The sequence below is a fragment of the Oryctolagus cuniculus genome, chromosome 10, assembly GCF_051225735.1.
Source record: "Oryctolagus cuniculus isolate XC-2025 breed Fujian yellow rabbit chromosome 10, ASM5122573v1, whole genome shotgun sequence".
In the NCBI taxonomy this organism is placed as follows: domain Eukaryota; kingdom Metazoa; phylum Chordata; class Mammalia; order Lagomorpha; family Leporidae; genus Oryctolagus; species Oryctolagus cuniculus.
In genome coordinates, this window is record NC_142876.1 from 102,971,840 (window position 1) to 102,998,522 (window position 26,683).

General features: G+C 43.9%; 1 long non-coding RNA gene across 2 annotated transcripts in view; it reads right to left on the bottom strand.

The window, feature by feature from the left end:
- Nucleotides 1-26,672, bottom strand: part of LOC138844108 (uncharacterized) — a 56,852-nt gene extending 30,180 nt beyond the window's left edge. Inside the window, exons 1-3 of one of the 2 annotated variants that reach the window (XR_016214865.1) lie at nt 26,392-26,672; nt 20,245-20,380; nt 104-457 (exon numbers count right to left, since the gene is read on the bottom strand). This is a non-coding gene — a long non-coding RNA (uncharacterized LOC138844108). Of the gene's footprint in view, nt 1-103; nt 458-20,244; nt 20,381-26,391 lie in introns of those variants that run through there. The other variant, XR_016214866.1, reaches the window with a different exon arrangement.
- Nucleotides 26,673-26,683: the final 11 nt, after the last annotated feature.

Consider the following 26,683-nt stretch of genomic DNA (forward strand, 5'->3'; position numbering starts at 1 on the left):
TGGAACAAGGCAAAGCAGGAGGAGGCATATACTTCCAATGTTATACTGGGAATTGAAGTCACGATGGTTTCATCTAAGAACAATTAAGTCCAGGGGAATGTGCTGTTGTTTGACTTTGCTATTTATTATCAATTAAGAGCTTTCAATCTGAAGTTACATACTATATTTACCCAGTGGAAAAGATAACCCCAAACATTAAGGTCTGATTGCACTTTAATTCTAACATTCCTGGGGCCAGCGCTGTGGTGCAGATTAATCCTCTGCCTGCGGCACCGCCATTCCATATGGGCACCAGTTCGAGTCCTGGCTGCTCCTCTTCCAATCCAGCTCTCTGCTGTGGCCTGGGAAAGCAGTAGAAGATGGCCCAAGTCCGTGGGCCTCTGCACCCACGTGGGATACGGGAAGAAGCGCCTGGTTCCTGGCTTTGGATCAGCACAGCTCCAACTGTTGCAGCCACCTGGGGAGTGAACCAACAAATGGAAGACCTTTCTCTCTGTCTCTCCCTCTCACTGTCTGTAACTTTATCTCTAAAATAAATAAATAAAATATTTTGTTTTTTGACAGGCAGAGTTAGACAGTGAGAGAGAGAGAGAGAGAGAGAGACAGAGAGAAAGGTCTTCCTTTCCGTTGGTTCACCCCTCAGATGGCCGCCAATCCAAAGCCAGGAGCCAGGTGCTTCCTCCTGGTCTCCCATGCAGGTGCAGGGCCCAAGCACTTGGGCCATCCTCCACTGCACTCCCTGGCCACAGCAGAGAGCTAGACTGGAAGAGGGGCAACTGGGACAGAATCCGGCACCCCAACCAGGACTAGAACCCGGGGTGCCAGCGCCACAAGAGGAGGATTAGCCAAGTGAGCCGTGGCACTGGCCAATAAATACAATCTTTAAAAAAAATTTTTTAACATTCCTTATTAACTGTTCATGAATACTCAGTTCTTCAACATGCTCTCTGAATCAGCTTTACTATGTCACAGGTTCCCTTACTAAGTTAATATATCCTTGACACATGTTCATACTATAATTATATGTCATGTTTTCAATTTTTTTTTGAAAATTGTACTTTGACAGGTTTCAAATGTGATGACACAAACTGACCACTGGTTAAGTGCACTTTGAGGGGAAAAAAGCCATCCTCACTCCACCAAGTGGTTCAACTATAAATTATTATTGGATTCTTCATTCTTCATGGATTTGTAAGGGACTCAATAAAAATGTCTGTGAAAATATTTTCCAGAGGAGAGGGAGGCTGTTTTCTAAGGACTGCTGATACTGCTGATACTACACCACAGTACAAGCCTTAGCCAACCAGATGTATAAGATGAGTTGGACATTCCCACGTAAGCATGTGTTTAAGCATTTCAGATAGTCTTCCATCTGAAATCCCGCCACAGCTAGCTGTTGCTCCATTGTTGAAAGTCCATGTTAAGATATTTAGATGTTCATAACCTGGCATGTAAAGCTGGCTGACTTCTGCTTTGGTTCTTTTGTAGGACAGAAGGAAATACCCTTCTTGGCATTTAGGACAGCCCCCAAAGTTATTAACAAACTCATCAGTGGGGCTATAGTTTACTACCCAGAAATGCCTTCATCTGCCTCCTTTTTTTGTCAAACAAGTAACTTCATTGTTTAATGCTTAGTTTATGCATCAACTCCTTTCTCAACAATGCCAGAGAGACAGGCACTTCTCTTCTCACTCTGTTCCCATCTTTACGGTATTTCCAATACAGTATTGTTCCCTTCTTGTTTAGAAGTATTCCTCCAGTTAGTCTGTCATCTTCCTAAAGACAGGGGTCAGATAAATTTTCTTTCTACCTCATTTCTACCCACAGTATTTGGCACATAGAAAGCATCTAATAAACTGCTGTTGAGAGAACAATTTTTCAAAAAGTACTTTTTTTATTTTTATTTTATTTTTTTGACAGGCAGAGTGGACAGTGAGAGAGAGAGAGAGAGAGAGAGAGAAAGGTCTTCCTTTGCTGTTGGTTCACCCTCCAATGGCCGCCGCGGCCAGCGTGCTGCGGCCGGCGCACCGCGCTGATCCGATGGCAGGAGCCAGGAGCCAGGAGCCAGGTGCTTTTCCTGGTCTCCCATGGGGTGCAGGGCCCAAGCACTTGGGCCATCCTCCACTGCACTCCCGGGCCACAGCAGAGAGCTGGCCTGGAAGAGGGGCAACCGGGACAGAATCCGGCGCCCCGACCGGGACTAGAACCCGGTGTGCCAGCGCCGCAAGGCGGAGGATTAGCCTAGTGAGCCGCAGCACCGGCCTCAAAAAGTTCTATTAGCAGATATCACTATTGGGGAACCAAAAAATAAAAAATAAAGGATCTAATAATTTACTACTCCAAGCTTGAGGTTAATTTCAACTAGCTAAGGTTTCTCCTGGTAGGAATGAAGTGTTCTTGAGTTACATTAAAGTAAAAAAATGTAAGATTTAAAAAAAATAAAAAATTAGCCTTTTACATTAAGATCTGAACACTAACTCTATAAATATTGCCTCAATTAAAAAAAAAACATAGGAAGTTACTGTATTTCCTTGAAATGTATACATAAGTCTTCTTTCTGAGTATACATAGCTGTGAGTACTACCTGGGGAGACAGAAATAAGGAAGTATAGTATAAAAATAAAATGACACAAAGGGGCTGGCACCATGGCTTAGTGAGTAAAGCTACCACCTGCAGTGCTGGCATCTCAGATGGGTGCCAGTTGGAGTCCTGGCTGCTCCACTTGTGATCCAGCTCTCTGCTATGGCCTGGGAAAGCAGTAGAAGATGGCCCAAGCCCTTGGGCCCTTGCACCTGTGTGGGAGACCCAGCAGAAGCTCCTGGCTCCTGGCTTTGGATCGGTGCAGCTCCATCCACTGTGGCCATCTGGGAAGTGAACCAGTGGATGGAAGACTCCTCCCCCTCACCCCCCGCCTCTGCTTCTCTGTAACTCTGCCTTCAAATAAATAAATCTTTTTAGAAAATGATACAAAATATCTATCCTATATGTAAGGACTTGGCTATGCTGAAGTATGTTTAGTCATTTGCTAGAGTTAAATTGTATGAACTAAACTGCGTATTACAAAGGGATTAAAAATAGGGGCTATAAACATTAGATAATCTCTAGTTAATATACAATTTTTGTACTCCAAATATTAATGCTTTTATATTTTCTATTTGACACTAATAATTTTGCCCTAGCACAACGTATTCAGAGTATTTGACAATGCATGGAATATAAAAAATATTAGGAATATATATTCTCTAATTTGATAGGTTTGACTGTAGAAGCTATAACTAGAAAATTCCACATTTCAAATATGGCTTTATCATCTGTGAATTCAGCAAGAGTTCCTTTCCATAGTCTCACAGTCCATGGGAGGTCTTAGAGGACACACCATCCACTAAAATGTAAGGAGTGAGTGGTGAGAGGCACCAGCATCACTGAGTCAGTACTGGCTTTTCCCTGTAGGACAGCATTTAACTTAGAAGATCCCACTAATCTGGGCTCTTTTATAGCAATTGGAACGCTAGTACTCATGCACCTCATGCCATTCCCCACACCAGCTAGCATTTCTTAACCATTAGAAGTCACGTGGGTGGGTCCAGCATTGTGGCACAGCAAGTTAAATGCTGCTGGCATCCCATCTGAGAACTGCTTTGTGGGTTCAGATCCCAGCTACTCCACTTCTGATCCTGCTCTCTGCTAATTAAACTGGGAAGGCAGCAGAAGATGGCCAACTACTTGGGCCCTTGCCACTTACTTGAGAGATCTCGAAGGAGTTCCAAGCTCATGGCTTCAGCCTGGCCTATTTTGTGGCCATTTGGGGAGTGGACCTTCAGATGGAAGATCTGTCTCTGTGTCTCTCTCTGTCGCTTTGCCTTTCAAATAAATAAATCATTTAAAAAAGAAGTGGGCACAATTATTATGATTGGCAAAGTCTGTTTTGTGTTGCCATAACAGAATACAACAGACTAGGTAAATTATAAATAATAGAGATGTATTTAGCTCTTGGGTCTGCAGGCTGGGAAATCCAAAATTAAGGGGCCATATCTGGTGAGGATCTTTATGCTGCAGTATCACTTTGTGGAAGCATCTCATTAATTCTCCCCTCTTATAACGAAGCCATTCCTGAGGCTGGCCCTGTAGCATAGCAGATAAAGCCGATGCCTACAGTGCTGGCATCCCATGTGGATGCCCTTCAAAGGCACTTTCAAAAAGTGTCTGCTACTCCTCTCTGTATGAATCACACTTTTACGTCGTTCGTGTCTCCACTTGTAATTTTTCGTTAAAAAGTAGACATTTAAGGGGCTGGTGCTGTGGTGCAACAGGTTGGGCTGCCACTTGCAACTCCTAGCATCTCATTCCGGGAGTTTGAGTCCCAGCTACTCTGCTCTTGATCCAGCTTCCTGTTAATGTGCTGGGGAAGGCCTCAGAGGATGGCTCAAGTACTTTGGTCCCTGCCACCAACGTGGGAGACCAGGACAAAGTTCCTGGTTCCTGGCTTCAGCCTGACCCAGACCTCGGTGTTGTAGCCATTTGGGAGTAAACTAGCAGATAGGAGATTCTCTCTCTGTTGTTCTGACTTTAAAATAAATAAATAAATAAATAATTTTTAAAGTAGACATTTTAGATAATACAACATAGCAATTCCAAATACTGATCTTTACTGCTACTCCCCTCCCCACCCACCCCCCAAACCAGGGCTTGTTGAGGTTGTTGGCTTGTTTTCTTCCTTATTTGCTTACTAACCTGGCTGGATTAGTACAATGAAGTCTGTTTACTCCAGAGTATACAGCATCTGATTGCTCCTTAGAAGCTGCAGTATTGGTCGCTCACACAGTTTCTCTCACAACTATACACACCGGCAGTTTTACTCAGGTGGTCTTTAACAGGCTCATTGTCTCCTCATTAAGTTTCTGGCTAGTCTACATCTTCGCTGTCACACCGGATATTATTTTCCCCTAATTGCTGCCTGATTTTTTCTTAGCTCCCTGGGGTCATTATTACTGCACTTATGATCCAATTAAATATGGGTACCTTATTAAGAGCAGAGTTGTGTTTTTTTTTTTTTTTTTTTTTTTTTGACAGGCAGAGTGGACAGTGAGAGAGAGAGAGAGAGAGAGAGAGAGAGAGAGAAAGGTCTTCCTTTTGCCGTTGGTTCACCCTCCAATGGCCGCCGCGGCTGGTGCACTGCGCTGATCCGATGGCAGGAGCCAGGTGCTTTTCCTGGTCTCCCATGGGGTGCAGGGCCCAAGCACTTGGGCCATCCTCCACTGCACTCCGGGCCACAGCAGAGAGCTGGCCTGGAAGAGGGGCAACTGGGACAGAATCCGGCGCCCCGACCGGGACTAGAACCTGGTGTGCCGGCGCCGCAGGCAGAGGATTAACCTATTGAGCCCCGGCGCCGGCTAAGAGCAGAGTTTTACCAATATTTGAATTTTGCTCCAACGCAAAGAAGGCTTTTAGCTGTCTGTTTCTCTAGTTCTGTCTGTCAGACTTCTAGCTGGTTTACCATTTTGCTGAGTGCTAGTAGTATGATGGAGTGAGAATTGGGAGGTGAAGGCCCCATCTGCAGTGGATCAGGTGGCCATCTCTGGGCCCAGCACTCCTTTATCCTTCCCCTCAGATGGAATCTCATGCAAGTGGACCTGGCGCATCCTGTTGGCTGCACAGAGTCTGCAGTCCTCAGCAGGACAGGACCATAGCCCTGCACTGCATTGTTGCTGTGAGCGCGTCTCAGAAAGGAGAAAGCGTGTCCACAGACAGCCGGAGGGCTGGTGAAGGCCTGCAGTCCTTTCATCAGCACTGTAACTCAGCACGAGTGCTGTCCTGGGAAAACAAGAGGCCCCAGGTGGTTTTAGAAAATGCTTGAGGGGCTGGCATTGTGGCACAGTGGGTTAAATTGTGGCCTGCAGTGCCGGCATCCCCTATGGGTGCCTGTTTTGAGTCCCAACTACTCCTTCCTATCCAGCCCCCTGCTGATGTATCTGGGAAAACAACGGAGGATGACGCAAGTGCTTGAGCCCCTGCACCCACATGGGAGACCCAGATGAAGCTCCTGACTCTTGATGCAGCCATCTGGGGAGTGAATCAGCAGATGGAAGATCTTTCAGTCTCTCCCTCTCTCTGTGTAACTCTACCTTTCAAATAAAATAAATAAATCTTTTTTTTTTAAAGTGCTTTAGTTTTTGTTAACATGGGTGATGACCTCCAACCCCTTTGTTGTGAAGCTTCTGCTCATTGGATTGCCTTCATCTTGTTTTATGTTACATATACCTGTCTAGGTAGACAACTGGACATATTGTGTTAAAAGTTTTTTTTTTTTTTTTTTTTTTTTGCTTTCAATATATATGCAGTTGGGTTCTCATATCCTAAAGTAACTGATGGTGGAATAAACAGTTGAGGAGTATCAAAAAAGTGTTTTTATTTGCTTTGTGCCCTTAGGACAATTTTTGGAAGCTTCAAACGATTTTATAATACAATAGTAACTAGTAATTTAAAAAGATGTATTATTTATTTGAAAGAGAGACAGAGAGAGAAAGAGATTTTCCATCTGAAGATTAATTCCCCAAATGGCCTGACCCAGCCAGGAACCTGGACTGAGTCTCTTTTCCTTGTGTGTGGCGGGGACTCAAGTACTTGAGTCATGATCTTCTGCCTGCCAGGTACATTAGCAAGAAGCTGAGATGGGATGCAGGCAGCACAAGCTCCAGCCTAACTTGTTGGACCACAACCCCATCCCCAAATATTAATTAATAATACCTTTATAGTAATAATTTTCACCAGTTAAATGCTTATTTTTCTGGGGAGAGGGACTTCCAAATTCTTCACACCATCATTCTGGAGATATCACCTCTGCCTACTAGTTTTTTCTTTTTCTTTTTTAAGATTTATTAATTTATTCAAAAGGCAGAGTTACAAAGAGAGAGGGAGAGACAGAAAGAGAGATCGATCTTCCATTCACTGGTTTAATCCCCAAATGGCCACAACAGCCAGTGAGCTGAAGCCAGGAGCTTCATCCTGGTTTCCCACAAGGTTGCAGGGACCTAGGGACTTGGGCCATCCTCCACTGCTTTCCCAGGCACATTAACAAGGAACTGGATTGGAAGTGGAACAGCCGGACTCAAACTAGAGCCCTTATGGGATGCTAAAGTTGCAGGCAGCAGCAGCTTAACACACTGTACCACAATGCCGACCCTGCCTACAAGTTTTGTATATTGACCTGTCAAGTTAAAGCCTTGCTTAACTTATTAGGGCTAATTTCCTCCTTTGTAGGTTTCATTAGAACTTTTGTGTAGACAACCATGTTTGCAAATAAAGTTTTACTTCTCCTTTTCTGATTTTTTTTTTTTGTTTCTGTTTTTGCCTAATTAGCTTGGTGAAAACCTCTAATAAAATGTTGACTACAAGTGGCAAGAGTGGACTTCCTGTCCTGTTATTGACATTGGGGGAAAGCTTCCAGAATTTCTTTTAAAAATCTTTATTTGAAAGACAGATAGAGAGAGAACTCCCATCAGCTGGTTTGCTATTTAATAGCCACAACTGATGGGCTGGGCTGAAGCTGGGAGCCAGGAACTCAATCCAGGTCTCCTATGTGGGTTACAGGAACTCAGTCACTTGAACAACCACTGCTGCCTCTTGGGTCTGCATTAGCTGTGTGCTGGACACAGAAGCCAGAGCTGGAACTGGGTGTCAAACCTAGGCACTCCAGTATAGGACATGGGCATCCCAACCAGCATCTGAAATGCAAGGCCAAATGTCTGTCACTAGGTTTCAGTCTCTTAAGTATGATGTTAGCTACAGGTTTTCATAAATGGACTTAGCAGGTTGAGGAAATCCTCTTCTATTCTTAGTTTAGCAGTTTTTGTTTTAATCAGAAATGCACGTTGAATTTGTCTGTGTCTATTCAGATGAACATGTCATTTTTCTATTTTTAAGATGGTTAATTACCTTGATTAAAATTTTTTAAAATTGTGGTAAAATACATATAACATAAAATTTACCAGTCTTAGTCCATTTGGGGAGTGAACCAGCAAGGGAGAGCTTTCTCAAGTAATAAATAAACATTTTAAAATACATTTTCAGATTCATTTGCTAAAATTTTATTTAATTTTTTTTGCATCTATGTTCATGAAGGATACTGATATGTAGGTTTGATTTATCTTGTGGTAAAGTATGTTAAGCCTCAGCTTAGGACACGCATATTCCATATGGGAGTACCTGGAACTTGTCCCAGTTCTGCTTCTCTTCTGGGTTCATGCTAATGCTCCTGGGAGGCAGATAATGGCCCAAGTACTTGGGTTCCTGCCACCCTACAGGGGAGACCCAGATGGAGTGCCTGGCTCCTGACTTCGGCCTGGTCTAGCCCTGGCTATTGTGGCCATTTGGGGAATGAACCAGCTGATGGAAGATTTATCTCTCTCTCTTCCTCTTTATGTGTCACTCTGCTTTTCAAATAAATAAATAAATAAATCTTTTAAAACTAATAAAAATTAAAATATAGAGGAAAGGCAAATGTGCTCTTTTTCCTGGAGCTGGGGCATCATTCTGCCCACAGCATCACAACTTCAGGCTCTCTGGTCTTTGGGCTCTGGGACTTGCCATAGTGCCACCCAGGTTCACAGCCCTTTGGCCTGGATTGAGACACTGGTTCTGAGGTTTTTGGACTTCTACTGACACGTTAGGTCTCCAGTTGCCAGATGGCCTATCATGAGGTTTCTCAGCTTCCATTATGATGTAAGCCAATTCCCTAATAAATCCCCTCTGTCTCTCTACCCTTCCTTCTTCTTTCTTCTCCCCCTTCCCTTAAATCTCCCCCTCTCGTGCTCTTTTCCCCCGACCCACTGGTTCTGAATGGAGAATGATGACTAATATGGTATGCACATATATATGAGGGTACTTCAAAAAATTCCTGGAAAATGTGTATTATGAAAAAATTATGCATAGATTCAAAAAAATTTTTGCACCAAAACTTATTAGTTCCATTTTTCTGGAAGCTCTTTGAAGATTCTTGTATGTGTGCATGCTTTTATCTATGCCTGCCGAAACATACTTACTTATTTATATATTTCTGGGTTCTCTATTCTATTGGTTTAATCTCTTGCTGTATCTCTGCTATGTTTATTTTTAAAATTAAGCTTATTGAAGCATAGTTACTTTCAGTAAAATTCACTGATAAAGGCACAGCTGTATAATGGCCACTACCAAAATCACCATATAGAAGAGTTCAACCACTGCAAAAATTCACACTGCAGTCCTTTTTAGTCAGCGCTTCTCCCTGTCCCAGCCCCCTGACACCAATATGTTTTCTGTCCCTATAGTTTTTCCTTTTTCTAAATCATCGTATAAATATACAGTCTATGGTAAGACAGCCTTTTTTTTTTTTACCTAACATATTGCATTTGATATCTACCCATATTCTTTCATGTATCAGTTTTACTGCTGATAATATTCTAAGGATTTATTAAAACTTGTTAATTCATTCAACAGTGGAAATATATTTAGATTATTTCTATTTTGGTGATTATAATAAAGCTGCTATAAAGCTTTCAAATCTATGCATATGAGAGGTCTTCAAAAAGTCCATTAAAGTGTTTATTATGAAAAAAACTATGCCTGGATTTCAATTTTTTTGCTAAAAAATAGAACTATTTATTTTTCTATGAACTTTTAGAAATACTCTCAGGTCATTTGAATGGTTTTAATATAGATTTATAAATGCATATGAGCTAATTATTTCAATTAAATATTTATGTAGTAGTCAATTCTGTGTTCTCTAGTCCAGGATTTCAGAGTCTTTTATTTTTAAATATTTATTTAAAATAAATATTTATTTATTTGAAAGGCAGAGTTAGAAAGAGAGAGAGGGAGGGAGAGGGAGAAGGAGAGGGAGAGGGAGAGGGAGAGGGAGGAGGGGGGAGAGAGATCTTCCATTTTTCTGGTTCACTCCCCAAATGGCTACAATGGCCACGGCTGGGGCAGGCCAAAGCCAAGAGCTAGAATTCCATATGCATACGGGGGTCAAGCTCTTGGGCCATCTGTTGCTTTCCCAGGCACATGAGCAGGGAGCTGGATTGGAGGTGGAGCAGCAAGGACATGAACTAGCACCTGTATAGGATGCTGGTATTGTAGGTTGTGGTTTAACCTGCTATACCACGACACCAGCCCCTTCTCCCAACTTCTGTCTTAAAAACTTACATTTCCTCTATATACATTGAAAACCACACCAGATATATGATATATTTTGTTACAACTGTTAAATACAACTTAGAAAACTCAAGAGAAGAATGGAGTCTATTGTGGTTACCAATATTTTTGCTTCATTGTGCTTCAGCCAAGTTTTCACCTTTTTCATTTCCCTTGTTTCAAGAACATTTTTTAAACAACTTTTATACTAGGTTTGGTGGCAACAAATTCTTAGTTTTTCTTACTTTCCCTTCCTGAAGAATAATTTCACCAAATGTAGAATTTGGGGTCAACAGTTCTTTTAGCTCTTGAAAAATGTCATACCATAGCTTTGTAATCTCTATGGTTTCTGATAAAAAATCTTATGTAACTTAAAAAATTTTCTGGAGCAGACATTTTGCTCAGCAGTTAAAATACTTGCATTCCCACATCAGAATATGTGAGATTTGATTTCCAGGTCTGACTCTTGACTCCAATTTTCTGTCAGTGCAGACCATGGGAGGCAGCAGTGATGGCTCAAGTAATTGGGTTCCTGCTATCTATGTAGCAGATCTGGTTTGCATTCCCAGCGCCTGGCTTCAGTCCCAGCTTACCCTTGCTCATTTTGAGCATTTGGCGAATGAACAAGCAGATGGGAGCTTTTTTTTTTTTTTTTTTAACTTTCTGCCTTGCAAATAAATAAAAAGGTCCCTTACAGACATTATTTCTATTTTTTCTTTGTATTTAGCTTTCAGACATTCAAGTATGAAGTGCCTTGATATAGATTTCTCTGGGTCTATCCTGTTTGGAGTTTGTTCAGCTTCTTGAATCCCTACCTTCATGTACTTTGGAATTTTGGAAAATTTCAGCCACTATTTCTTTGAATACTTTTTCAGCCCCACCAACCTTCTCTTCTTCTGCAGCTGTAATTACACAAAAGTAGAGCTTATGTTTTAGTCCCACTGGTTCCCTAAAAGAATGGAGGCAACTGTCCCCAAGGACCAGTTCGTAATTTGTTTCTTTTCTCTTTGTGGTTCAGGTTAGATAGTTTTTCATTTATTTGACAGATAGAGTTAGACAGTGAGAGAGACAGAGAAAAAGGTCTTCCTTCCTCTGGTTCATCGCCCAGATGGCCGCTATGGCTGGAACTATGCCGATCCAAAGCCAGGAGCCAGGTGCCTCCTCCTGGCCTCCCACACGGGTACAAGTGCCCAAGCACTTGGCCCATCCTCCACCACCCTCCTGGGCCACAGCAGAGCTGGACTGGAAGAGGGGTAACCAGGATCAGAACCCAGCGCCCATATGGGATGCCGGCGCCGCAGGCGGAGGATTAACCAAGTGAGCCATGGCACTGGCCTCTTCAGGTAATTCTGATATCTGATTCATCTCAAGGTTGGCTTTTGTTGATTGTATTTTGCCATTAAAGTTGAAATTTTCCTAGTTTTTGGTTTAAAAATGATTTTTAAATTATTGTACTCTCTGGGCACTTACGGTATTATGAGACTGTCTCTTTTTTATTTATTTATTTTTTATTTATTTATTTTTGACAGGCAGAGTGGACAGTGAGAGAGAGACAGAGAGAAAGGTCTTTCTTTGCAGTTGGTTCACCCTCCAATGGCTGCCGCAGCCAGTGCGCTGCGGCCGGCGCACCGCGCTGATCCGATGGCAGGAGCCAGGTGCTTATCCTGGTCTCCCATGGGGTGTAGGGCCCAAGCACCTGGGCCATCCTCCACTGTGGGGAGCAACTCAGACTAGACTGTTACTCGAATTAAGACTTATTCTATGCATCTGCTCTCCCACAATATGGCGCTGGGAGAGGAGTAAACAGCTTTTACACAGCTGCCTCCAGTTCAACCAATAAACTGTAGGACCTGCTCCTGATTGGAGGAGAGCAGCGTACTCGGCATGTGGGTAGCAGAGTTGGGATTGGTGGAAGAGGATTATAAAGGAGGAGAGAGACAACATGCACGAGGAACATCTATCCAAATAACACCTGAGCAGCCCCCGAGAGAGCCGGCCGGCGGTGTGCTGCTCCCCCGCGGAAGTGGGGAAAGTGGCAGGGGGAACCGCCCTTCCACGGAGGTGGAAGGGTGGGTAGCCAACCCGGGAAGAACCAGCAGCAAACCCGGGGAGGGCCGAGCAGACAAAAGAACAGCGCAGGGTCCTGTGTCGTTCCTCCACGAAGAGGGGGAGCGACACTCCACTGCACTCCCTGGCCACAGCAGAGAGCTGGCCTGGAAGAGGGGCAACCAGGGAGACTGTCTCTTAAATCTTCCATCTTAGCAGGTCTTTGATTCTCTATTAGTGGACAGAGTGCCACCTCCTTAGTGCCAAGTGGGGGTAAAATTCTAGGTTTCTCCCTTGAACCTCCTGACACTGAGAGGAGACAGAGTCTCATTAATGCTGATGGAAGGGGGATATCTGGCCTTCAGCCAGTTCATGTCCTGGCTGCTCCACTTTGATCCAGCTCCCTGCTAATGGCCTGAGAAAAGCAGTGGAAGATGGCCCAAGTGTTTGGGCCCCTGACACCCACATGGGAAACCTACATGAAGCTCCTGGCTTTGCCCTGGCCCAGCGTTGGCCATGGTGGCCATCTGGACAGTGAACCAGTAGATGCAAGATATCTATCTGCCCCTCTTTCTCTGAAACTTTTTCAAATAAATTTTAAAAAAGTTCTTTCCTGCTCTTCTAGCCAGCTTACTGAGGTATGATTGAAACAACTACACCTACTTAAGGTGTACAGTGATGTTTCCAGATACCTGTTATAGAATCTTATCTATGATTAACACAATACATTCATCAACTCAAGTTATCTTTTCTGGCAGTCAGAACAATTAAGATATTTCTTAGCAAATTCCAAATACATTTTCATCAATTATAGTCACCATGCTCTAATTAGGTCTTTAAAATTTACTCATTTTGAAATTGAAACTCTGTATCCTTGAACCAGCAGCTCCGCATTTCCCAATAGGAAGTTCATTATGTTACTGATAACGTTTTGTGTGCCCAGAGCATTGCGTGATGCTCTATCATCTTATCAAGATTGTTTTGCAAATATCAAGATTGATGATGTGCCTCATTTTCCTATTGGGTTCTCATTTCTGTTACCATGAATGGTTATGGAGCCAAAACAGTTGCTATCATTCCCAATCTCTGATAAAAGCTTCTTGTACTGAAGTGGAATTTTTTTGGCAGAGATAATTCACATGTGTTGCTATAGTTTGATGCAAGAAAGAGGGTGCTGTGTGTGGCCCTGGAAGGGGAAAATCTAAGAAGGCTTTGTCTGACTTCTCTGCATTTTACCCAATGCATACTTTTGCTTTTTTTCCCCTATCTTTTGCTGTAATTTCAGCTCTGAAATTACATCTGAGTACAACGTGTTGAGTCTTAAAAATCAATCTAAAGAACACATCTAATTTGAGACTTGAGGGAGATCATGGGACTCCTCGAACAATTTTAAAAAATAGATTGATCGCATATCCAACCAAATTGATGTTAAACCTTTATCAAAGCTAATAGTTCTCCAGTTGATTTTAATTTCTGGGGAGATGACCATATTGTCTGTGCAATATTTTCCTTAATTTTAATTTTTTGAAAATATTTATTTGAAAGGCAGGATTACAGAAAGGCAGAGGCAGAGGCACATGTGCTTTTCCCAGGCACATTACCAGGGAGCTGGATCAGATGTGGAGTAGGGGCTGGCGCTGTGGTACAGCAGGTTAACGCCTTGGCCTGAAGTGCCAGCATCCCATATGGGCGCCAGTACAAGACCCGGCTGCTCCACTTCCAATCCAGCTCTCTGCTATGGCCTGGGAAAGCAGTAGAAGATGGCCCAAGTCCCTGGGCCCCACACCTACGTGGGAGACGTGGAAGAAGCTTCTGGCTTCTGATTGGCACAGCTCTGGCCATTGCAGCCAATTGGGGAGTGAACCATTGGATAGAAGACCCCCCTCCATCCCTCCCTCCCTCTCTCTCTGCCTCTTCTCTCTGTGAAACTCTTTCAAATAAATAATCTTTTTAAAAAAGTGTAGCAGCTGGGACAAGAACCAGTGCCCATATAGGATTCTGGCATTGCAGGCAGAGGCTTTACCCACTACGCCACAAGGTTGTTTCCTCTTATTATTTTTTTTAAGATTCATTTATTTGAAAGACAGAGTTACACAGAGAGCAGAGGCAGAGAGAGAGAGAGAGGTCTTCCATCCACTGGTTCACTCCCCAATTGGCCTCAATGGCTGGAGCTGTGCTGATCTGAAGCCAGGAGCTTCTTCCAGGTCTCTGAAGCGGGTGCAGAGGCCCAATGAGTTGGGCCATCTTCTGCTGCTTTCCCAGGCCATAGCAGAGAGCTGGATCGGAAGTGGAGCATCCAGGACTCAAACCAGCATCATATTGGATGCTGGCACTACAGGCAGCAGCTTTACCCGCTACGCCACAGCACCGGTCCCTCTCTATTAGTTTAAATTAAACCACTGGTCCCTCTGGTATAATGCTTTCTAACAGTGTACTTACCTTGTTTCTAGTTTTGATGGCAACTTCCAAGTGTTCTATCATTAACAATTATGTACGTTATAATTTTCTGATAAACATTAAAGCAATTTTCTTCTTTTTAAGTTTCTTCTCATAGTTTCCATGACCTCAGGCAAAGTGACACAGAGAGATCTTTTGTCTGTTGGTTCACTCCCTAAATGACTGCAATGACCAGGGCTGAGCCAGGCCAACGCTAGGAACCCAGAACTCCATCTGTGTCTCCCACATGGGTGGTAGGTGCACAAGCCCTTGGGCCATCTTCTGTTGCTTTCCCAGGTACTTTAGCAGGGAGCTGGATGAGAGGTGATGCTGGGATTGACGATGGTGGCTTAATCTGCTATACCACAATGCTGGTCCCCTCCTATGTTTTTTTTTTTTTTTTTTAATATTTGAAAGTCAGAGTTACACAGAGAGAGGAGAACCACACACACACACACACACACACAGAGAGAGAGAGAGAGAGAGAGAGAGAGAGAGAGAGGTCTTCCATCCACTGATTCACTCCCCAGTTGGCTGCAACAGCCGGAGCTGTGCCGATCCGAAGCCAGGAGCCAGGAGCTTCTTCTGGGCCTCTCACGTGGGTGCAGGGACCCAAGGACTGGGCCATTTTCTACTGCCTTCCCAGGCCATAGCAGAGAGCTGGATTGGAAGTGGAGCGGCCGGGACTTGAACTGGAGCCCATATGGGATGCAGGCACTGCAGATGGCGGCCGTACCCGCTACACCACATCGCCCGCTCCCTCATATGTGTTTCAAGGGCAGCAAATAAACATTATTCTGGAATTTACTTTTTTCAACTGATATCTGTAGAACTGAATATTAGATTATAACTAATCTGTATTATATAGTGAACTCTATTTCCACATTCCCAATTTCTTAATAGATATCTAAATAAATACAAACATCTGTAGTTTGACACACATGGGATCTCAAAGCATTTAGTGAGGAGTGATGGTGAAATTGGAAAAGAACCCCTAAAATCTACACTAAATTGTGGCCCCTTAAAGTTCTCTAGAAATGCTATACAGGGTGCCACATATGCTACCAGAATTTGGGGTGCTTTACGATTTCACCATGGGCTTATTACTAAATCCCCAATATTAATAAGCCCAAGAGGGTTCTTGCCTAATATTTAGAGAAGAATTCTAAATACCGGCACAGAAAAACGATGCACCATGTTTTAAGCTTTTATTTAGTAAGAAAGGTACATAAGAGAGTGAGAGCTTTATTTAGGAGAGAGAAGTGAATGGGGGTTCATACCGAGCACCAGGAACCAGCCACAAGAACCAGGAACCAGCCACGTGGATGAGCATCTAGGCCAGGAAGCCTAGAGCACATGGCCCAAGGCCATGCGCCCTGGAGGCGCAGGGCTACAGCCAGCCTCTTCCTAGCAAGAGGCCAGGGAAAAAGAGCAGGGCTGGGCCACACTGTGGCTTTTAACCCACTTCCAAAGGGGAGTGGTCAATTAACCTGATTGGCTGGTGGGCACCCAGGTCTGGCCAGGTAGGGGGATGAGGACACACAGGGGCATGGTGAAGGCATGGTCTTCCAGCTCACAAACCTAATCGATTTTAACCTATATGCCTGCCCACTTCAATGGTAGTAAGTTTTCATTTTTTCTCAATTTTTTCTCTGGTTTTCCTAATTCCTAAGTGGATATAACTCAAGGTAACTAAATGGGGTTTATCTACTTCCTTTCTCCAAACTCAAAAAATCAAATAAATGTATCCATGTACATATACATGTGTGTGTGTGTTTGTGTGTTCATTTGTATATAAACCTAAACATCTGTTTTTCCCATTTGGTTAAAACCCCAAACCTCATGAAAATGCCTCCAGAACACCAGAATGCACCCTTTAAAAATATTTTTATTTTTAACTGACACATAGTGATTATATTTATTTATGGAGTAGTGTGACATTTCAATACATGCATATAATGCACATTGATCTGGTCAGATAAATTGACATATCTATCACAGCAGACATTTACCATTTTTATTAATTTATTTGAACGTCAGGGTTACAGAGAGGGAGAGGCAGGGGCAGAGAGAGACAGAGAGAAGGACAAAGAAAGGTCTTCCCTCCACTGGAGCCAGGACCTTCATCTGGGTCTCCCACATGGATGTAGGGGCAGCCAAGCACTTGAGTCAAATTCCACTGCTTTCCCACGTACATTTTCAGGGAGCTGAATCAAAAGTGGAGCAGCTGGGTCTCGAACTGGCACTCATATGGACTGCCAGTGCTGCAGGTGGCAGTTTTACCCACTATGCCACAGGGCCAGCTCTGTTTACCATTTCTTTGTGATGGAAACACTCAAACTTCTCTGTACTAGCTTGAATTCATTCTTTTTAATGGAAGTATAATATCTCTTGTTATGGGTATTTTTCCCCATTCCCTTATTTATGGGCAGTCACTTAACTTTTCCCACCAGAAATAATGATACCATTAACATCTTTGTGGATGTAGCCTATGCACTTTTTATTTCTATGAAACAGAATTTCAGAAATACCATTGGAATATACTGTTAGAATTTCTGGGTCAAAGGACATGCTCACAGAGTTTTTATTCAATAGAAAAATAGACACAAATACTCATCATATAGGAGGTAGACAAAGTAACATTAAAATAAATAGTAATAAAATACCTCTCTCTTACCACTTAGTTTAAGGAACAGAAACTTATTTTCTGAAATCTCCTGGGTGTCCCAAATATGATCCCTTTTTCTCTTTAGAAAAAAAAAAAGGATTCTGAAAATTTTTACCTTCCCCTTGTTTAGAATTTTGCCATATTTAGAGGGGGAGAGGGGGGGAGAGGGGGAGAGGGGGAGAGGGGAGGAGGGTGGGAGAGAGGGGGAGAGGGGGGGAGAGAGGGAGGGGGGAGAGAGGGGGAGAGGGGGGGAGAGAGGGAGGGGGGAGAGGGGGGAGGGGGGGAGAGGGAGGGAGAATGAATGAGAATATCTTCCACCCACTGGTTCACTGCCCAGATGGCCCTATTGGCCAGGGCTGGACCAGGTAGAAGTCAGGAACCAGGAGCTTCTTCCAAGTCTCCCCTGCGGGTAGCAGGGGCCCAAGCATTTGGGCCATCTTCTGCTGCTTTTCTCAGGCCATTAGCAGGGAGTTGGACTGGAAATCGAGCAGCTGAGACTCAAACTAGCACCCATATGGGATGTTGGCATCATAGGTAGCAGCTTTACCCATTATGCTACAATGCTAGCCTCACTATCCCATTTATTATGCTCCTCTGATTTTACTATTTTGCTAGGTGTAATTGACAAGTTCACTCATTTTCAGTGCTGGTTAGCATTTTCGCTGCTATAATTTATTAGTTTACTATAGTTGATGGACATTTGCCAATATTGCTATAAACAATCCCGAATATACCCCTTGGTGTACATGAGCAAAAATTTGTTTTTAAAAAAGATTTATTTGAAAGGTAGAGTTACAGAGTAAGAGGAAAAACCAGAGGGAGAGAGATCCTTCATCTGTTAGTTCAATCCCCAAATGGCCACAATGGCAAGAACTGGGCCATGATGAATCAGGAGTCTGGAATTCCATCCAGGTCTCCCATGTGAGTGGCAGGGGCCTACAGCACAAGGGCCATCATTCACTGCTTTACCAGATACATTAGTAGGGAGGTGGAACAGCTGGGACTTGAACTGGTGCTCATACGGGATGTAGGCATCACAGGCAATAACTTGAACTATTGTGTCACAATACCAGCCCTTTGCAAAAATTTCTTCAATTTGTGTACTAGGACTGTAATTGTTGGGTTGTAGGGCACCCCCATACTCAACTCTACTAGGTAATGACAACTTATTTTCCAAAACCAATGTAACAATATGCCACTAGTGAACTGTGTTTGATTTCCCTGAATATCTTTTAAAATGTTTCTTGGTCATTGTTTTTTCTCTTTCTGTGATATTTGCCAATTTTTTTCTTATTGCTTTGTTTTTATTTCAATAGAAATACAACACAGGGTTGGTACCTCCAGGTTAAGCATGAGATCCCATACGGGTACTAGTTAGAGCCCCAGCTGTTCTACTTCCAATCCATCTCCCTGCTAATGGCCTGGGAAAGCAAGGAAAAATGGCCCAAGTACTTGGGCCCCTGTACCCACATGGGAGATCAAGAAGCTCCTCCTGGTTTTGGGCTTCAGCCTGGCCCACCTCCAGCCACTGAAGACATTTGGGGAGTGAAGCAATGGATGGTAGATCTCTCTCTGTGTCTCTCCGTCTCTAACTCAGCCCTTCAAATAAATAAGGAAATCTTTAAAATATATATATATATATAAAATGAAAGTCATAATTCTAAGATACCACATTGAAAAGAGTAAAAACCGACAAGATTAATTTTAATAATGGTTTATGTAACCTTAATAACAGGGCTCACTAAATTATAATAAAACTTATCAAAATATTACCATTTTAATAGGTTAATAAGAAAATTACTTTTATGCTCTTTGAAATCTGCTAATTTTGTTTTGTTTTGTATTTTACACTTAAGTATATCTTAATTTGGCCTACCTGAATTCCAAGTACTTTATAACCACATGTGGTTAGTAGCTACTATACTGGACAGTGTAGTTCTAGATATTCTTTAATGGTTAGTTATGTGTGTTGTGTATTTTTCCAGTTTATTTTTCTTTTCACTTTCATTTTGTCTTTGGATGATAAAAGTTTGAAGGGAGTTCAATTCTGCTTTCTTTGATTTGCACTTGAAGTTTCAAAAAGCTCCCCAAATGGCTGCAATAGCCAGGTCTGGGACAAGTTGAAGCCAGAAGCCAGAACTCCATCCCGGTCTCCACATGGGTGGCTGGGGCCTAGCACTTGGGCCACCCTCTATGTCTTCCCATGGGCATTAGTAGTAAGTTGGACAAGAAGTGGAGTAGTTGAGACTCAAACTGGTATTCTGACATGGGATGCCAGCTTTTTTAGTGGTGACTATCCTGCTGTGCCACAATGATGGCCCATTTCACATTCCTTTTTGTTTAACTGGGAAGCTTACTCCACTTACATTTACTGTGGTTACTGAAATATTTGCACTTATTTTAACTACATTATTATTTTGTGATTTCTATTTGTCTTATTATTTCTGTGCTTCATTCTTTGACTATCTTCAGTAACATTTTTGGCTACTTTTCTTCATTCTATTTATTTGTAAATGATATGCTCTCTTAATAGTTACTCTATGTATTTTAACATACACTTCAAAGAATAGAAGTGAAAGTTAACATTTTCCCCCCTTCCCAAACAGTATAAAGATTTTGGAAAACTTTGGTTCAAATAATCACCCTACCTATCTTGCTATCAAATTGCTTGTCCTTGTTGTCCAGGATATTAATTTCTCCTTGCTTTATTAATCAATAATTTATGTATTATTAGTATTATTACTATGTGATAATTTTTAGTTTTAAACATTTATTTACTAATCTCTTTGCTCATCAATACTTATATTAAGGATTTTTTTGTTGTTGGTGATAAAATCTAGATGTTTTGTCTAAAAAATATCTTGAATCAGATAACCTGGTTTAAATCCTAATTTTATCCTAGTCATGTGTCACCCAAGAGACATACCTTAACTTTTGGAAATGTTGGTTTTTTCATCTGTAAAACTGGGGTAGCCTTGAGCACTTTCATCTTCTGTGGAAGAGACAAATCTGGGAATAGAGATGCAAGGAGAAGCTCTGGAGGAGGTGAGTTCTTTGGAAAGCTGCCAAGATCCAAAATGAAACAGAGTAAAACAAAGACACTGCATTCATTTCCCTGGACATTTGGTAACTGTATGAAAGACAAGGTTAACATACACTGAAAAAAAAAAAAGTACCTAGTAACATTCCTGTTAGAGTGTGTGATTCTTTTTAGTCTGCTCTTTCAAGCCCCAGAAATGGCTGGCTAACAGGAGCTTACTGGGGCTGGTGTTGTAGCGTGGCAGGTAAAGTGCCACCTGAAGTGCCAGCATCCCACATGGGTGCTGGTTCAAGTCCCAGCTGCTCTACTTCTGATCCAGCTCTCTGCTATGGCTTGGGAAAACAGTGGAAGATGGCCCAAGTCCTTGGGCCCTGTACCCATGTGGGAAGACCCAGAGGAAGCTCCTGGCTCTTGGCTTTGGATTGGCACAGCTCTGGCCATTGCAGCCATCTGGGGAGTGAGCTAGCAGATGAAAGACCTCTCTCTGACTCTTCTTCTCTTTCTGTGTAACTTTTTTTTTTTTTTTTTTGACAGGCAGAGTGGACAGTGAGAGAGAGAGACAGAGAGAAAGGTCTTCCTTTGCCGTTGGTTCACCCTCCAATGGCCGCCGCGGCCGGCGCGCTGCGGCCGGCGCACCGCGCTGATCCGATGGCAGGAGCCAGGAGCCAGGTGCTTTTCCTGGTCTCCCATGGGGTGCAGGGCCCAAGCACCTGGGCCATCCTCCACTGCACTCCCTGGCCACAGCAGAGGGCTGGCCTGGAAGAGGGGCAACCGGGACAGAATCTGGCGCCCCGACCGGGACTAGAACCCTGTGTGCCGGCGCCGCTAGGCGGAGGATTAGCCTAGTGAGCCACGGCGCCGGCCTCTGTGTAACTCTTTCAAATAAAGAGGGTGCACGTGGGTGCAGGGGCCCAAGCACTTGGGCTATCCTCTACTGCTTTCCCAGGCCATAGCAGAGAGCTGGATTGGAAGTGGAGCAGCCAGGACTGGAACCAGCACCCATATAGGACACTGACACTTCAGGCAGAGGCTTAGCCTACTATGCCTCAGCGCTGGCCCCTTTCCACTAACTTTTAAAAATGTTAATTTATTTTTTCCATCTACTTGAAAGGCAAGAGTGATAGATCAAGCTAGAGAGCTCATCCATCTGTTGGTTTACTCCCCAAATCCTGTAATAGTCAGGGTTGGGCCAATCTGAAGCCAGGAGTCCAGAACTCCATCCAGGTCTTCCATGTGTGTTCAAGTATTCAACAGCATCCACTGCCTCCCAGGATGTATTAGCAGGAAGTTGGGTCAGAAGTGGAGCAGCTGGGACTGGAATCAATGCTCATATGGGATGCTGGCACTGCAGATGACAGCTTAACTCCCTGTGCTACAACTCCGGCTCTAGGTAGCTAATTTTTTATTGCATGGCTATTAGCTTATATGCAGTAGCTATGTTCTCAGAGATCAGAGATGATCTCATTTCTTGCTCTCCCAAATGCTAAGATTTTACTGGTAAATGTATCTATGCAGCAGAAAATATACATTTAAGGCATTTGTTTCAAATCTGTCCTTTATAATACACTTCATTTTGAAAAAATCTTTCCCCGTATATTTTTATAATTAATAGAAAGGAATTTTAGTGTCAATAGACTAATGTGATGCTCTTTTAAAATTAAGTAGCAAGTCATCATAAAAAAAAAAACTATAAGGGCTGGCATTGTAGCATAGCAGATTAAGGAGCCACCTGCAATGCCAGCATCCCATATATGAGTGCCAGTTGGAGTTCTGGCTGCTCTGCTTCTGATCTACCTCCCTGCTAATGTGCCTGGGAAGGGAACAGAAGACAGTCCCAGTACTTGGGCCTTTCTACTCATATGTGAGACCCAGATGGAGTTCCTGGATCCTGGCTTTGGCTTGTTCCACTCTTGACTATCACAGCCATTTGAGGAATGAATCAGAGGAAGATTTCTCTGTAATTTTTTTTTTGTTGTTGTTAAAATTGACACACACATACACACTGAGTGAGAGAGAGAGAGAGAGAGAGGCAGATATATGGAGAGGGATAGACAGAGAGTTCTCATCTGGCTAGGTTACTTCCCCAAAGTCTACAATTGCCCAGGCTGAAGCAGGAAGCCAATAACTCAATCAGGTTTCCAACATGGGAGGAGGGGACCTAACTACATCATCACCTGCTACCTCCCAAGATCTGCATTAACAGGAAGCTGGAATCAGGAGCAGAGCCAGGACTTGAAACCAGGTACCATGACACCGGACACTAGCATCTTAACCACTAAGCCAAGTACCTGTTGAGACTGGCTACTTCTACAGAGAAAGGAGATCTATTTTGGTTCACAAGTCTGGAGGTGCAAGGTCTAGGGAGACCCCATCTATTGATGGCCTTCTTTCTGGAAGGGTCCCCAGGAAGTGCAGAATATCACATGACAAGAGACATGGAATATGTGTGTCTGTGAGTGTTTCTCTCCCATTGCTATAAAGCCATCAGGAGTCAATGAAGGGGCTCCACACTAACAACCTCATCTAATCCAAATCATCTGTCAAAGGATCCCATCTACCAGTAACGTAATTGGATGAAGTTTCTACCCTTTTAGTACCTCGCAGTGGGGGTTACATTTCAATTTGTGGGTCTGGTGTTGTGGCATAGCAGATGAAGCTGCCACCTGCAATGCTGGCATCCCATATGGGCACTGATTGGAGTCCTGGCTGCTCTACCTCCAATCTGCTGCACCTAGGGCCAAGTTATCACTGCCATCTTGCGTAACCCTCTCCCCTCATCTAGGCAAGGAACTATAATGAGTGTCTGAAGGCCTGGGCTTGGCTACTCCTCCAAAGTTGGCATCTCTTGAGGAGCACACTCAGAGCTTTTACAATCTTCATTTAGGGGAAGGATTTGGTGAGGGAAGAGCAGGATGGTAAGAAGCAAAGTGAGTGAGTAGGGGTAGCCTCCCCACTGGGATCCAGCTGTGGATTCAAGGAGAATGGCCTTTCTTTCCTGGTGTCGTAGCCTGGTTCCCATTTGAGTCAGCAGAACTTTGCCTGGGTGCAAAGAAAACAGGCACCACCTCAGAGTACCTCACTATTATCTTGATTTAGTTGCTGCTTCTGTGTTATTGTCAGTTCCAAAAATTGTTCGGTCAATATATTACCTCAAAAACTCATTTACAAAGAGTAGTTTTAGAGAATGTGTTCAGGGGATCAACTGGTGTATCCCTGCTTCAACTATAATTCTTCTTTTTCCTACTCCTTTATCAGGCACCTGAAGGGAATGGCTGATCTTTGGCCTTCTGTTTCCCCTGAGGCCAAAGATGTGCAAAAAAAGCTAACTTTCTTTCAGGGTAACTACTACCTGGGGATCCCTGAGATGGTCATCATCTGGGCCCACAGAAGACTGTAACAGCAGGAGCAATTATAAAGGTTTTGGCAGTTTTTAGCATTCTGGCAGTAGAATGCTTACGTTTCATGCTAGGACTTTCAGACATTTTCCCTTTAAACATGTTTGCAGAAGGCTATGTGTAGGAAAGTATGGGCTAGTCAGCATCTAGTAATGCTAAAACCCACATTATTTTACAGCTTTGATCTGGAGGTCAGGCACAAGTGCGTGTTCTGAGGATGTATTCTCCTTGACTTAAAAATGCAAATCTAGGGCAAGCATTGTGGTGTAAAAGGGTTAACCTGCGGCAGGCATCCCATATGGGCCCTGGTTCAGTCCTAGTTGTTGCACTTCCAATCCAGCTCCCTGCTAATATGTCTGGTAAACAGTGGAAGATGGCCCAAGTGCTTGGGCTCTTGCAGCTTTGTGGAAGACCTGGAAGAAGCTGCGGGCTTTGCAGCCCTGGCTGTTGCAGCCATTTGGAGAGTGAACCAGCATCTCTCTCTCTAACTCTGCCTTTCAAATAAACAAAATAAACCTAAAAAAAAAAAAAATCCAACAAACCCCTAGGACAACCATAGATGAAGGCACTGTCTGTAAAAATTCAGTTCATTTATTTATGTTTGGGACTTAAAATTTCCACTGACCCCCATGGTTGGATGTGCACATCGCACTGGATTCTGACCAGACCAATGCTATCAAAAAACACAGAAATGCCTCTGCTGTTCATGGTTTTGGTTTCGGTTAGTTTAAGTTGTTTGAAAACAGTTTTTCAAAATTTTAGTATGGGAAATTTGATCTTAAGGCCTTTTATACAACTCTAGTATTCTTGGGCATTTGACTGTTTTGGTATTTAAGGTAAATATTCTTTTTTTATTTGACAGGTAGAGTTATAGACAGAGAGAGACAGAAAGAAAGGTCTTCCTTCCGTTGGTTCAACCTCCCAAATGGCTACCATGGCCAGCGCTGCGCCGATCCGAAGCCAGGAGCCAGGTGCTTCTCCTGGTCTCCACACGGGTGCAGGGCCCAAGCACTTGGGCCATCCTCCACTGCCTTCCCGGGCCACAGCAGAGAGCTGGACTGGAAGAGGAGCAGCCGGGACAGAATCCGGCGCCCCGATCGGGACTAGAATCCGGGGTGCCGGCGCCACAGGCGGAGGATTAGCCTAGTGAGCCGTGGCGCCGGCCTAAGGTAAATATTTAAAATATCAAACAAGTTTATGATTTTATACTTTGTAATAGTTTCTGTATTGTGAAGAAGGAGGTTTTTTGTGGTTTGGGTTAAGTAAAAAGTCTTCATTTGATTAACAGCATGAGAATTCACTTGGCCTTCTCTTTATGCATCTGTAAGCTTTTTTCCCTAATTACAAGAAAGCTATTGGAACTTGTGTACTCTATGGTAAATACTAAATAAAGGGGGAGTACAATAAAGAAAGAGAGAAAGAGAGAAAGAGAAAGAAAGAAAGAAAGAAACACAGGTGCTACAGAGCCCAGCCACACCTCCTGAAAGAAAACTGTTACTTAGTCATTAAAGAAAAAGGAAAACTATACTACTTTTTCCCCCACTCACTTCAGCTTTCTCATCACATATTTACTGTTTTAGCCACCTCCACCTAAAATAACCCTTTCCTGCCTGTTTAACATCAAACTGACTCCCCACGGCCTAGGTGGCATCTGTGCAAGCATATTCACAGCTCTCTCTGCTTTACAGCGAGGCACTGGAAGCATGGAAGCACGAGAAGCAAGGGTGCCTCCATTTGTCCACAGTGCCAGTTAGCTCTTCATCGCTCTTCTTTCATACCTGAGTAAGGGCTGACATGGACAGAGGTTTAGGACTTTCCATGTATTATCTCACACAGTCCTTACAACAGTGAGGACCTGTGCACAACTGTGCTCTCATCTTACAACGAAGCAAACAGCAGGGCCATCAGTAACATTTATGATGTGTCAAGAAGTGGCCATGGGAGACTTCGCCCCAGGGAATCAGATGGTGCCTGACAGTTGACGCTGTGTTCAGAGGAACTTGGGGGTGGGGTAGAGGCATGCCAGAAGAATCCAAGTGAGAAATAATGATGATAAAACATCAACAGACATGGCTGACTTTCGTATTAAAGGACATGGAAACAGCTGTGAAGGATGAATTGCACTCCCGTGTATCTCATTTCAGTAATTATGACACATACTTCCATCCTGTTATTGGCTGGTCTAGTCCAGTTTAAAAAGTAGCGAAAACGAAACCATAAAGGAGCTGACCCTATGAACCCCCCAATTTCAAAATGATCAACTGCTGCAAGCTCTTAGCGCTCCTGACGTTTAGCTCAAGGATTTATTACATTTCTGCTTCTCCTTCCCCAAATGACGAAAAACCGGCAGCCCTTTCAAGTTGTCCTATTTTTCGTGTTGTCATTTTTACGGCAAAGTGACATTGTCTGCAAGGCCTCGAGAGCCACGCAGGGTTAGCCGCAACCTGCAGGCTGCAGGGTTCAGGGTGCCTGCAGCGGACCTGGCGGAAGACAGGACGTCCGGGGGCTCGGCCTCGGGGAAATCGCGGCCTAGCTCCGTGTCCAAGTTCGCTGAGGGGCATAATGAGGCGGCCACGGTGAGAGAAAATGGAGAGAGATAAGGGAGAGGAAGTCCCGGGAGGTGCGGCGGCCACGTTACCTCAGAGCCAGGAGTCCTGTGGAGGGTCCTGGGCGGCGCTGAGGAGTCCGGGCCTCCGGGCGACGGGTCTTGAGGTCCTGGAGGCGGGTGTCCCGGCAGGCTCGGGCCGTCCCCGCGACGTCGCCCGCACACCACCCGGGAGCAGGCCGGGCCACGCCTCCGCGCCCCGCAGCCCCGCAGCCGGAGGGAGGGGCCGCGGTGCCGCCCTTCCCGGTCCCGGACCGGCCGACATCACTCGGTCCCAGGCCTTATTGTCTGGGGGAAGCCGCAGGCAGGGCCCGGCCAGGCTGGC